Source organism: Oncorhynchus kisutch, linkage group LG17, assembly GCF_002021735.2.
Source record: "Oncorhynchus kisutch isolate 150728-3 linkage group LG17, Okis_V2, whole genome shotgun sequence".
Lineage (NCBI taxonomy): Eukaryota > Metazoa > Chordata > Actinopteri > Salmoniformes > Salmonidae > Oncorhynchus > Oncorhynchus kisutch.
Window position 1 is genome coordinate 5,914,171 of NC_034190.2, and position 12,300 is coordinate 5,926,470.

A 12,300-nucleotide genomic window follows, 5' to 3' on the forward strand; every position below is an offset into this window, starting at 1 on the left:
AATGGTCTTGCCATTGTGATATTGTGACATAGTTAGTTTCAGTGTTATTATCATGCATTTATAGACTATTATAGCCTAATTTTATGTAAAGTAGGTCCGACCCAAAACTAATGTAAACTAACGTTTTGAACACACCGACAGCATCCTTGCGCAAAAAGAGTATATGTACGCAACAAAAGTTCAACATTCACCATCTGCTACCCACTTCTGTCAAGCCGTCTACAGCATACAGTTTGACGCACACGTTTCGATAAATCCAATGTATGTACAACACCGAACGCACTGCAACTGCCTCTGCAACTCAATGCTTTCATGGCTAAGCAGCGTTTCATTGGAAATGAATGCAAATGTGGAGTAACCAAAATGCAAAACAACGCTGTCGGCGTGTTTCAAGCGTTAGACGCAAATAGCAACCATTTAAAAATATATATATATATTTGTATTTATTTTACCTTTATTTACGTCAGTTAAGAATACATTCTTATGTTGACATTCAGCACCATGGACAGTGGCAATAGTGGAATCCTCAATGTAGCACACCGGGTCATCAACCTGCGACGGGGGTGCGTTCACTCCCCACAAGAAGAATACAATCTCTGAAATTGTATTTATTTTATTTTACCTTTATTTAACCCGGCAAGTCAGTTAAGAACAAATTCTTATTTTCAATGACAGCCTAGGAACAGTGGGTTAACTGCCTTGTTCAGGGGCAGAACGACAGATTTGTACCTTGTCCAGCTCGGGGGTTTGAACTTGCAACCTTCCGGTTACTAGTCCAACGCTCTAACCACTAGGCTACCCTGCAGGAAAGCCTACAGCAGAAAGAAGCATGAATTGGAACACTCCAGAATTAACTTTGTTAAGCTGTTGGTCAACGATTGGTTATATTCGATCGAACCAGCAAATAAAATCATTTCACCTTTCCTCCATTTCCTATGGTCCCTGCGGGCTGTAGGTACATCGTTGTTTATATCCCTGCCTACCTCACATAATATGTCTACTGAGCCCCTCACTGCGAATAGAGCTTTTGGCAGCGGATGTGGTACGAGTGGGATGGTCACGACTTCACAACTTTCTCTCTATGACGGGGTCCCTGTAGGATTCTCTATAGGCTATATACTACTGTAGAGAGTCTGTGGTTATATTATTGACTGCCTCTCTAACTTCACCTCACTTTGAAGTGACTGAAGGATTGATTAGCAGCTTGACTTTTTTGATTCACCTTGCAAATAATACTGAGCCAACAGAGGAGGAGATAGAGCGCCAGGCCTGATGAGGATTCGATGATGGTCACGATTCCGTAGGTGCTTTCTCAGTGCTATCGCCGTTTTCTGTCAAATTGAGATCATACGAAACATGATCATAACGAAGTTAACGGGTTTTGCTCTCTATTCGACTCGCTCTAGACCCGCTAGAGTTAATACAGGCTTGTTCTACAGGTGTGTGTGTGTGTGTGTGTGTGTGTGTGTGTGTGTGTGTGTGTGTGTGTGTGTGTGTGTGTGTGTGTGTGTGTGTGTGTGTGTGTGTGTGTGTGAGACAGGAGGCTGCAGAGGGGAGGATGGCTAATAATAATAATAATGGCCAGAATGGAATTGCATCAAACACCAGGAAACCATGTTTTTGATATACAGTATATATATATTTACCATTCCACTGATTCCTCTCCAGTCATTACAATGAGCCCATTCTCTCCAATCAAGGTGCCACCAGCATCCTGTGGACTGTGTGTGTGTGTGTGTGTGTGTGTGTGTGCGTGCGTGCGTGCGTGCGTGCGTGCGTGTGTGTGTGTGTGTGTGTGTGTGTGTGTGTGTGTGTGTGTCTGTGTGTGTGTGTGTGTGCGTGCGTGCGTGCGTGTGTGCGTGCGTGCGTGCGTGTGTGTGTGTGTGTGTGTGTGTGTGTGTGTGTGTGTGTGTGTGTGTGTGTGGTCTTCTCCTGGATTTATTGTTCGAACAGCTGTGTTTATGATAGGACTATATGATGTTTCAGTAGCCTGAAATAGCATTTTAAAAAGGATGGATGAACACACGTTCATTCAAACTGACACCTGGTCAGTCGCTAGGTTTCCATCCGATTGGAGACAGATTTTCACGTGCATTTTCTAGAATTTGCATAAAGAAAGTATGAGCATTTTCCCATCAGTGGTGTTTCCCAGCCAGGACACCACCCTGATACCAAGCAAATACAAATAATTGCGTGATGACGTCAGGCACACACAACGTACTGTTTTTTTTTTCTTCTCAAGCTTATGTTTTTATTTAAATCAAAAGTTCAAATCAAAAGTTCAATGTGTTTCCATAGCATTTCCAACTCTACTGTAGCTTTGTCACACAAAAAAAAAAAAAACTGTTGCGTTAAATAGCAAACCCGCCTACTCTGTTCTAGTCTACATGATGAAATTATTGTGGATAAGAACTAGAAATGTTTTATTATATATTAAATATCCCAACATGTTAAACAAACACACGTTCTGTCGGCATGTATTATTGTTTTTTACGAGACGTACTGTGGTGATTTATATATATATATCATATGACTTTGTTCCATAAAATCTGTGGATGAAACCGGATTATTGTTAGCCTATTGAATGCTTGTCATATTAATACATTCATATTTCATTTTAACCCTAGGTGGCCTCATTGCATGCCAAGAGACTCTTCATGAAGGGATAATGACAATGATTTATCATACTATTTGTAAATAGCCAATAATATTCTAGGAGGAAATAGTGATGCTCTAACTTTTGTCCATCATGTGCGGTGAACTGAATCCTCTCAAATCTACCGCGAGAGAGAGAGAGAGAGAGAGAGAGAGAGAGAGAGAGAGGGCTGCCTGCGCGCCCTCACACACAAACCGCTGTGCCAATAGGCGTATGACTATCTAATTAAACCGGTATCACGTAATCCCTCGGACCCCCCTCCCCCTCCTTAAATCCCCTCTACCCCGCTAAACCCAACTAGCTAAACCCAACTCTCTCTCTCTCATACCGGTGGAAGCCCGCGCCCTCCCAGCCGTTAGCTGCCTCGCTCGGTCTGCTTGTTGTTGTCTCACGGGGCTTGAGTGTGACGCTGTGACGGTATCATGGTTTGCAGGGCTCCGCCGCAGTAGCAGCATAAGAGGAAGAAGCAGAACAGTAGCCGTGTGTTCCAAGCAGCCAGTCCGGACTCTCTTCCATCTCCTATCTATCGAGCGGAGGACGCAGCCAGAACAAGCAGAGCATCCCGTCTCTCTCGTCCCCCATCGCTACGCTCGGTGATCATCAGCTCGCGGAGCTCTCCGTTTGATAAAGGGTAAGAATTAACTGAATGAATGATGCTTGTTCGCATCTGCCTGAAATATTTATATCGGTTTTTAATAGTTAATGGTTTGACATCGTTACAGGGGCTCTTTCGGAACTTGAGCTCCCTATATCGAATACAGCGTGTGTTGTTCTCTGAGATGTGCTAAAATAATCATGTGAACAAATTAGATTTTTTATTTTTTTTGTCTTGGAAAACCGTTGTTTTCATTATATAGGCCGAATGATAATTTTTAGAGTTTTCTTTCCTCGGAATTATAGACTGTGCAATGCTTGGATGATAGCGTTTTCCATGTGGCCTAGCTACACTATGCTGCATGAAGCGGCTTCATTTCGTGATTGCAAAACAACAAGCAGATCATAAATATGATTAGCATTTTTATGTGACGAGCATCTAATTGAAATGTGCTCTCGGGTGTGATGACAGATTGGGGGGTGTGACAGTAACAGCCACGATGCGACGCGCTTGGTGTACTCCTCGGAATCTCTCTCCTTCTCTCCTCTTCTCGTCTGAAAATCATGTCTTTCTCTTCTTCTACCCTCTTCAGACGATGTCATGCTGTTGTTTGAGAATTGTATGATTGTTTACTAGTCTACAGTAGATCATATCACAGTGTGTGAACGCAGTGACGTTCAGAATTATGGTTTTAATAATTATACATGTGGCTCAGAGGCTTATGCTATCTTAATGATTTTCCCCATAGCGGAACGTTTATTTGTTATTCAGCCTATTCTATGTATTTGTTGACAGTGATATGGACCTGGGTCTATACTGTTGTAGCCTACACAATCAAAACATGAAGGAAAAAAACATATTAAATATATGCTTCGGCATATACTATTTACATGTTATATGATATAAGCTTAATATCATAGCCTATTCTTGCAAAAGTCGATATAAAACAGCAGTATAGGTTATTTTATCCCGTAAATGTGCTCTCGGGTCGTTTTGTCAGTTTACTTCTTCTCTGCCTGTTAAAGCCACGTCAGTAATGTTTTATGAGTCACGTAAAATCCCGGTTTGTATCATTTCATCGATACTTAAAGAAAGATGCCGGTAGTGCTTACCGGTAGTTGAGTGGCACGGTGGGTGAGAGAGAATTTATGGAGCTGTCACTACCGATAGATGGCGGCATATTTCACTCCACGCGCTATTCCAAACGCATGCGGGGTTCTGGTAGCATGACTTAAATTACATGTGATAAATGTGACTGTATGAGCTGCAAGGAATGCCATCTGTAGCCAATAGGAAAGGAGGTGGATGAAGCTGTCCTAAGCAAGTGCCTGATGCACTTCAACAGAGTACTGTCTTATCTGCTATGTGGCTTGATGCACTTCAACAGAGTACTGTCTTATCTGCCTGATGCACTTCAACAGAGTACTGTCTTATCTCCTATGTGGCCTGATGCACTTCAACAGAGTACTGTCTTATCTGCTATGTGGCCTGATGCACTTCAACAGAGTACTGTCTTATCTCTTATGTGGCCTGATGCACTTCAACAGAGTACTGTCTTATCTGCCTGATGTACTTCAACAGAGTACTGTCTTATCTGCTATGTGTGCAAATTAGGGTTAAGAGCCTTGCTCAAGGGCACACCAACAAATATTTCACCTTGTCAGCTCAGGTATTCAAACCAGCAAGCTTTCAGTTACTGGCCCAAGGCTCTAACCACTAGTCTACCTGCCGCCTTACACGAGTACACACACACACATATGCATGCACACACAAGAGCACACGCACGCGTGCACACTCACGAATCACTCACTCTTGCCCAGCGGCCACTCCACGTCTCCCACTCTACCAGGGCTCTCTCTCTCTTTGTAAACCACATGACAGAAGACCTCGGCTTGGCTAGAGAGGCAGCTTTGCCAGCCCTCCCTCTGGTACAGCACACTGCTTCTGGATCTATGGCTGACATGATGGATGAGTTTGGTAGTTGCGGGTGTCTTGTTGGGTGCTTTGATCTTGAAAGGGTAAACACAGTTGGAGTCACTAGCGGGTACATTTTGACTTAAGTTCTCACTACATCACTATGTTGCTTGCCTAAAGTTCCAGTTTTTTTATTTATTCATTTGAAAAGCAAACATTTCAGTCTACCAGCCGAGGTGTGGGAACTACTCCTACTGCTCCTGTCATTGGGCATATGGGAGCAGATGGGAGCAGGTCCTTGTCATTCTGCTGTTATGATCAGATTGTCAAATTCTTTTACGGATACATCCTTAAAACTACTGATCATGATTGGGGGGGGGGACTCCTGGACAACAGTTCTGATGGGGGGGGGACTCCTGGACAACAGTTCTGATTGGGGGGGGGACTCCTGGACAACAGTTCTGATGGGGGGGGGGACTCCTGGACAACAGTTCTGATGGGGGTGGGGGACTCCTGGACAACAGTTCTGATTGTCTATTCCATATTGTTCATTTTTACTTTGTACTTTGACCTGTCCTGTTTTTAGGCTCTGTTGAATGACCCCGCATGTGTGGTTCCCACTGTGAAGCATGGAGGAGGAAGTGTGATGGAGTGTCGGGGTGCTTTGCTGGCGACGCTGTCAGTGATTGGTTTAGAATTCAGGGCACACTTAACCAGCATGGCTACCACAGTATTCTGCAACGATACGCCATCCCATCTGGTTGGCACTAAGTGGGACTATAATTTGTTTTCAAAAAGGACAATGACCCAACACACCTCCAGGCTGTGTAAGGGCTATTTGACAAGAAAGGAGAGTGATGGAGTCTTGCATCAGATGACCTGTCCTCCACAATCATTTAAAATCGACCCAATAGAGATGGTTTGGGATGAGTTGGACCACCGAGTAAAGGAAAAGCAGTCAACAAGTGCTCAGCATATGTAGGAACTTCTTCAAGAATGTTGGAAAAGCATTCCAGGTGACTACCTCATGAAGCTGGTTGAGAGAATGCCCAAGAGTGTGCAAAGCTGTCATGAAGGCAAAGGGTGGCTACTTTGAAGAATCTAAAATCTAAAACATATTTTTTATTTGTTTAACACTTTTTGGGGGGGGTTACTACACGATTCCACATGTGTTATTTCATAGTTTTGTTGTCTTCGCTATTATTCTACAATGTAGAAAATAGTAAAAATAAAGAAAAATCCTTGAATTAGTAGAGTAGGTGTATCCAAATTCTCGACTTCTGCTGTATGGCAATAAAAACAAGTTATTTGTTTAGATAGAGTCATGGATATGTTTTTTATAATTCTTAGAAAGTCCTAGAAAATACATATTGCCGATTTTCATGTCCATTACAATATCAATATTACAACATTATTATTTATTACAATTAGTAATATTAGTTATAGTCATTAATAAAGTCCGGTTACAGCTTCCGTTGACAAAGTAGAAAAACGAAAAAGATTATAATAATTTAAACAGGTCACAGGTCACAGGTCAAATGATTTGCTATATTTCTAAACACAATGAACAACTGTAAAGGATGAATTGCATAAAGAAAAAGTATATTTAAAATGTCAATTTGATTATGTTACTAGTTTTCTGCTTAGCAACCAGAGCAATACTCTATTATGTTACTAGTTTTGTGCTTAGCAACCAGAGCAATACTATATTATGTTACTAGTTTTCTGCTTAGCAACCAGAGCAATACTCTATTATGTTACTCGTTTTCTGCTTAGCAACCAGAGCAATACTCTATTATGTTACTAGTTTTCTGCTTAGCAACCAGAGCAATACTCTATTATGTTACTCGTTTTCTGCTTAGCAACCAGAGCAATACTCTATTATGTTACTAGTTTTCTGCTTAGCAACCAGAGCAATACTCTATTATGTTACTCGTTTTCTGCTTAGCAACCAGCGCAATACTCTATTATGTTACCAGTTTTCTGCTTAGCAACCAGAGCAATACTCTATTATGTTACTCGTTTTCTGCTTAGCAGCCAGGGCAATACTCTATTATGTTACTCGTTTTCTGCTTAGCAACCAGAGCAATACTCTATTATGTTACTCGTTTTCTGCTTAGCAACCAGCGCAATACTATATTATGTTACTCGTTTTCTGCTTAGCAGCCAGAGCAATACTCTATTATGTTACTAGTTTTCTGCTTAGCAACCAGAGCAATACTCTATTATGTTACTAGTTTTCTGCTTAGCAACCAGAGCAATACTCTATTATGTTACTAGTTTTCTGCTTAGCAGCCAGAGCAATACTGTATTATGTTACTAGTTTTCTGCTTAGCAACCAGAGCAATACTGTATTATGTTACTCATTTTCTGCTTAGCAACCAGAGCAATACTCTATTATGTTACTAGTTTTCAGCTTAGCAACCAGAGCAATACTCTATTATGTTACTAGTTTTCTGCTTAGCAGCCAGAGCAATACTGTATTATGTTACTAGTTTTCTGCTTAGCAACCAGAGCAATACTCTATTATGTTACTAGTTTTCTGCTTAGCAGCCAGAGCAATACTGCCGTACAAGGGGTGCTGAATGCACGGACAGTATAGATATTCTTGAAAAAAAATACAAATATATATTTGACAAAAGTAAGGCCTGACCAAATAAATATATAAACACAAAATACTAAGACCAGGGCGTGACAGTTATAGAAATGGCAGAATATGCTCTTTCTGATACTATATTTAAATTCAAATGTTTTACCTGCATGTGACTCTGAAGGAGGATTTGATAAAGAGATGCTCCTTTCCCGGCATCTGTAAATTACAAGATGCACCCATCTCTTCATGTTCAATATGACAACCGATAGGCCTAATATTGTCACTCAATAGATTATAGATTATTGTCAATGTAATCTTATCTATAGACTAACCCTTATTATGTGTGAAATTAGTTTCAGTATAGTTTAGGTGTATAGTGGCGAAAAGTTTTGAGAATGACACAAATATTAATTTTCACAAAGTTTGCTGCTTCAGTGTCTTTAGATATTTTTGTCAGATGTTACTATGGAATACTGAAGTATAATTACAAGCATTACATAAGTGTCAAAGGCTTTTATTGACAATTACATGAAGTTGATGCAGAGTCAATATTTGCAGTGTTTACTCTTCTTTTTCAAGACCTCTGCAATCCGCCCTGGCATGCTGTCAATTAACTTCTGGGCCACATCCTGACTGATGGCAGCTTATTCTTGCATAATTAATGCTTGGAGTTTGTCAGAATTTGTGGGGTTTTGTTTGTCCACCTGCATCTTGAGGATTGACCACAAGTTCTCAATGGGATTCAGGTCTGGGGAGTTTCCTGGCCACGGTCCCAAAATATTGATGTTTTGTTCCCTGAGTGACTTAGTTATCACTTTTGCCTTATGGCAAGGTGCTCCATCATGCTGGAAAAGGCATTATTCATCACCAAACTGTTCCTGGCTGGTTGGGAGAAGTTGCTCTCGGAGGATGTGTTGGTACCATTCTTTATTCATGGCTGTGTTCTTAGGCAAAATTGTGAGTGAGCCCACTCCCTTGGCTGAGAAGCAACCCCACACATGAATGGTCTCAGGATGCTTTACTGTTGGCATGACACAGGACTGATGGTAGCGCTCACCTTGTCTTCTCTGGACAAGCTTTTTTCCGGATGCCCCAAACAATCGGAATGGTGATTCATCAGAGAAAATGACTTTACCCCAGTCTTCAGCAGTACAAAGTTAAATGTCAAAGAGAATGGTATCAACCCGCAAGACACGCTGTCAAATGATTAACATGAGCGCCAACACTGATAAACAAGCATAACATGAACTCATCATTACACTATTGTCTTTCTAAATTAAAATCAACCTCTTCACCCTCTTTATCATTCAGTTAGGCCTAATTTAAATTAAATTGTGAAGTAAGGTGCACAATTATTGCCCATTCTTCCATTTGTCATTCATTCAGTGAGGAGAGAGAGACGTATTAGCACCTGGCTGGGTACCAACGTCCTACAGAACATTGTCTTGGAGCCTGGCTGAGTACCAACGTCCTACAGAACATCGTCTTGGAGCCTGGCTGGGTACCAACATCCTACAGAACATTGTCTTGGAGCCTGGCTGGGTACCAACGTCCTACAGAACATTGTCTTGGAGCCTGGCTGGGTACCAACGTCCTACAGAACATCGTCTTGTAGCCTGGCTGGGTACCAACGTCCTACAGAACATTGTCTTGGAGCCTGGCTGGGTACCAACGTCCTACAGAACATCGTCTTGTAGCCTGGCTGGGTACCAACGTCCTACAGAACATCGTCTTGGAGCCTGGCTGGGTACCAACGTCCTACAGAACATCGTCTTGTAGCCTGGCTGGGTACCAACGTCCTACAGAACATCGTCTTGGAGCCTGGCTGGGTACCAACGTCCTACAGAACATCGTCTTGTAGCCTGGCTGGGTACCAACGTCCTACAGAACATCGTCTTGGAGCCTGGCTGGGTACCAACGTCCTACAGAACATTGTCTTGGAGCCTGGCTGGGTACCAACGTCCTACAGAACATCGTCTTGTAGCCTGGCTGGGTACCAACGTCCTACAGAACATCGTCTTGGAGCCTGGCTGGGTACCAACGTCCTACAGAACATCGTCTTGTAGCCTGGCTGGGTACCAACGTCCTACAGAACATTGTCTTGGAGCCTGGCTGGGTACCAACGTCCTACAGAACATCGTCTTGTAGCCTGGCTGGGTACCAACGTCCTACAGAACATCGTCTTGAAGCCTGGCTGGGTACCAACGTCCTACAGGACATTGTCTTGGCAGGTTAAGTTGGGAAAGTGTAAAAACAACAAAACAACAACTACAAAGGCTCTAAATACTTTTCTGTTTGTCATTTCAAAATTAGGAGAAACATTTAGGAAAAGTCTGGGGAGGAACATGACATAAGCAGGATTTATTTGTATTTAAAAATCAAACATCAGTAGCTGTTGGCTTATGGCAGTTATAGTGTTAGATGACTAGCACACGGCTCAGACACCCATGCAGACTACACAAGACATGCCATCAGAGATCGCTTCACAGTCCCCATGTCCAGAACAGACTATGGGAGGCTCACAGTACTACATAGAGCCATGACTACATGGAACTCTATTCCACAGTACAACATAGAGCCATGACTACATGGAACTCTATTCCACAGTACTACATAGAGCCATGACTACATGGAACTATATTCCACAGTACTACATAGAGCCATGACTACATGGAACTCTATTCCACAGTACTACATAGAGCCATGACTACATGGAACTCTATTCCACAGTACTACGTAGAGCCATGACTACATGGAACTCTGTTCCACAGTACTACATAGAGCCATGACTACATGGAACTCTATTCCACAGTACTACATAGAGCCATGACTACATGGAACTCTATTCCACAGTACTACATAGAGCCATGACTACATGGAACTCTATTCCACAGTACAACATAGAGCCATGACTACATGGAACTCTATTCCACAGTACTACATAGAGCCATGACTACATGGAACTATATTCCACAGTACTACATAGAGCCATGACTACATGGAACTCTATTCCACAGTACTACATAGAGCCATGACTACATGGAACTCTATTCCACAGTACTACATAGAGACATGACTACATGGAACTCTATTCCACAGTACTACATAGAGCCATGACTACATGGAACTCTATTCCACAGTACTACATAGAGCCATGACTACATGGAACTCTATTCCACAGTACTACATAGAGCCATGACTACATGGAACTCTATTCCACAGTACTACATAGAGCCATGACTACATGGAACTCTATTCCACAGTACTACATAGAGCCATGACTACATGGAACTCTATTCCACAGTACTACATAGAGCCATGACTACATGGAACTCTATTCCACAGTACCACATAGAGCCATGACTACATGGAACTCTATTCCACAGTACTACATAGAGACATGACTACATGGAACTCTATTCCACAGTACCACATAGAGCCATGACTACATGGAACTCTATTCCACAGTACTACATAGAGACATGACTACATGGAACTCTATTCCACAGTACTACATAGAGCCATGACTACATGGAACTCTATTCCACAGTACTACATAGAGCCATGACTACATGGAACTCTATTCCACAGTACTACATAGAGCCATGGCTACATGGAACTCTATTCCACAGTACTACATAGAGCCATGACTACATGGAACTCTATTCCACAGTACTACATAGAGACATGACTACATGGAACTCTATTCCACAGTACTACATAGAGCCATGACTACATGGAACTCTATTCCACAGTACTACATAGAGCCATGACTACATGGAACTCTATTCCACAGTACTACGTAGAGCCATGACTACATGGAACTCTATTCCACAGTACTACATAGAGCCATGACTACATGGAACTCTATTCCACAGTACTACATAGAGCCATGACTACATGGAACTCTATTCCACAGTACTACGTAGAGCCATGACTACATGGAACTCTGTTCCACAGTACTACATAGAGCCATGACTACATGGAACTCTATTCCACAGTACTACATAGAGCCATGACTACATGGAACTCTATTCCACAGTTCTACATAGAGCCATGGCTACATGGAACTCTATTCCACAGTACTACATAGAGCCATGACTACATGGAACTCTATTCCACAGTACTACATAGAGACATGGCTACATGGAACTCTATTCCACAGTACTACATAGAGCCATGACTACGTGGAACTCTATTCCACAGTACTACATAGAGCCATGACTACGTGGAACTCTATTCCACAGTACTACATAGAGCCATGACTACATGGAACTCTATTCCACAGTAGTACATAGAGCCATGACTACATGGAACTCTATTCCACAGTGCCACATAGAGCCATGACTACATGGAACTCTATTCCACAGTACTACGTAGAGACATAACACACACACTACACACACACATAACACACACACACATAACACACACACTACACACACACATAACACACACACTACACACACACATAACACACACACACATAACACACACACTACACACACACATAACACACACACACTATACACACACATAACA

At 42.1% G+C, this 12,300-nt stretch overlaps 1 protein-coding gene across 1 annotated transcript in view; it reads left to right on the plus strand.

Moving 5' to 3' along the window:
• Nucleotides 1-2,812: 2,812 nt before the first annotated feature.
• The window catches only part of LOC109884786 (hippocalcin-like protein 1), a 66,197-nt gene continuing 56,709 nt past the window's right edge, over nt 2,813-12,300 (plus strand). The window contains exon 1 of the mRNA XM_031795031.1: nt 2,813-3,287. The gene's annotated coding sequence lies outside the window, so the exon portion shown is untranslated. The remainder of the gene's footprint in view (nt 3,288-12,300) is intronic.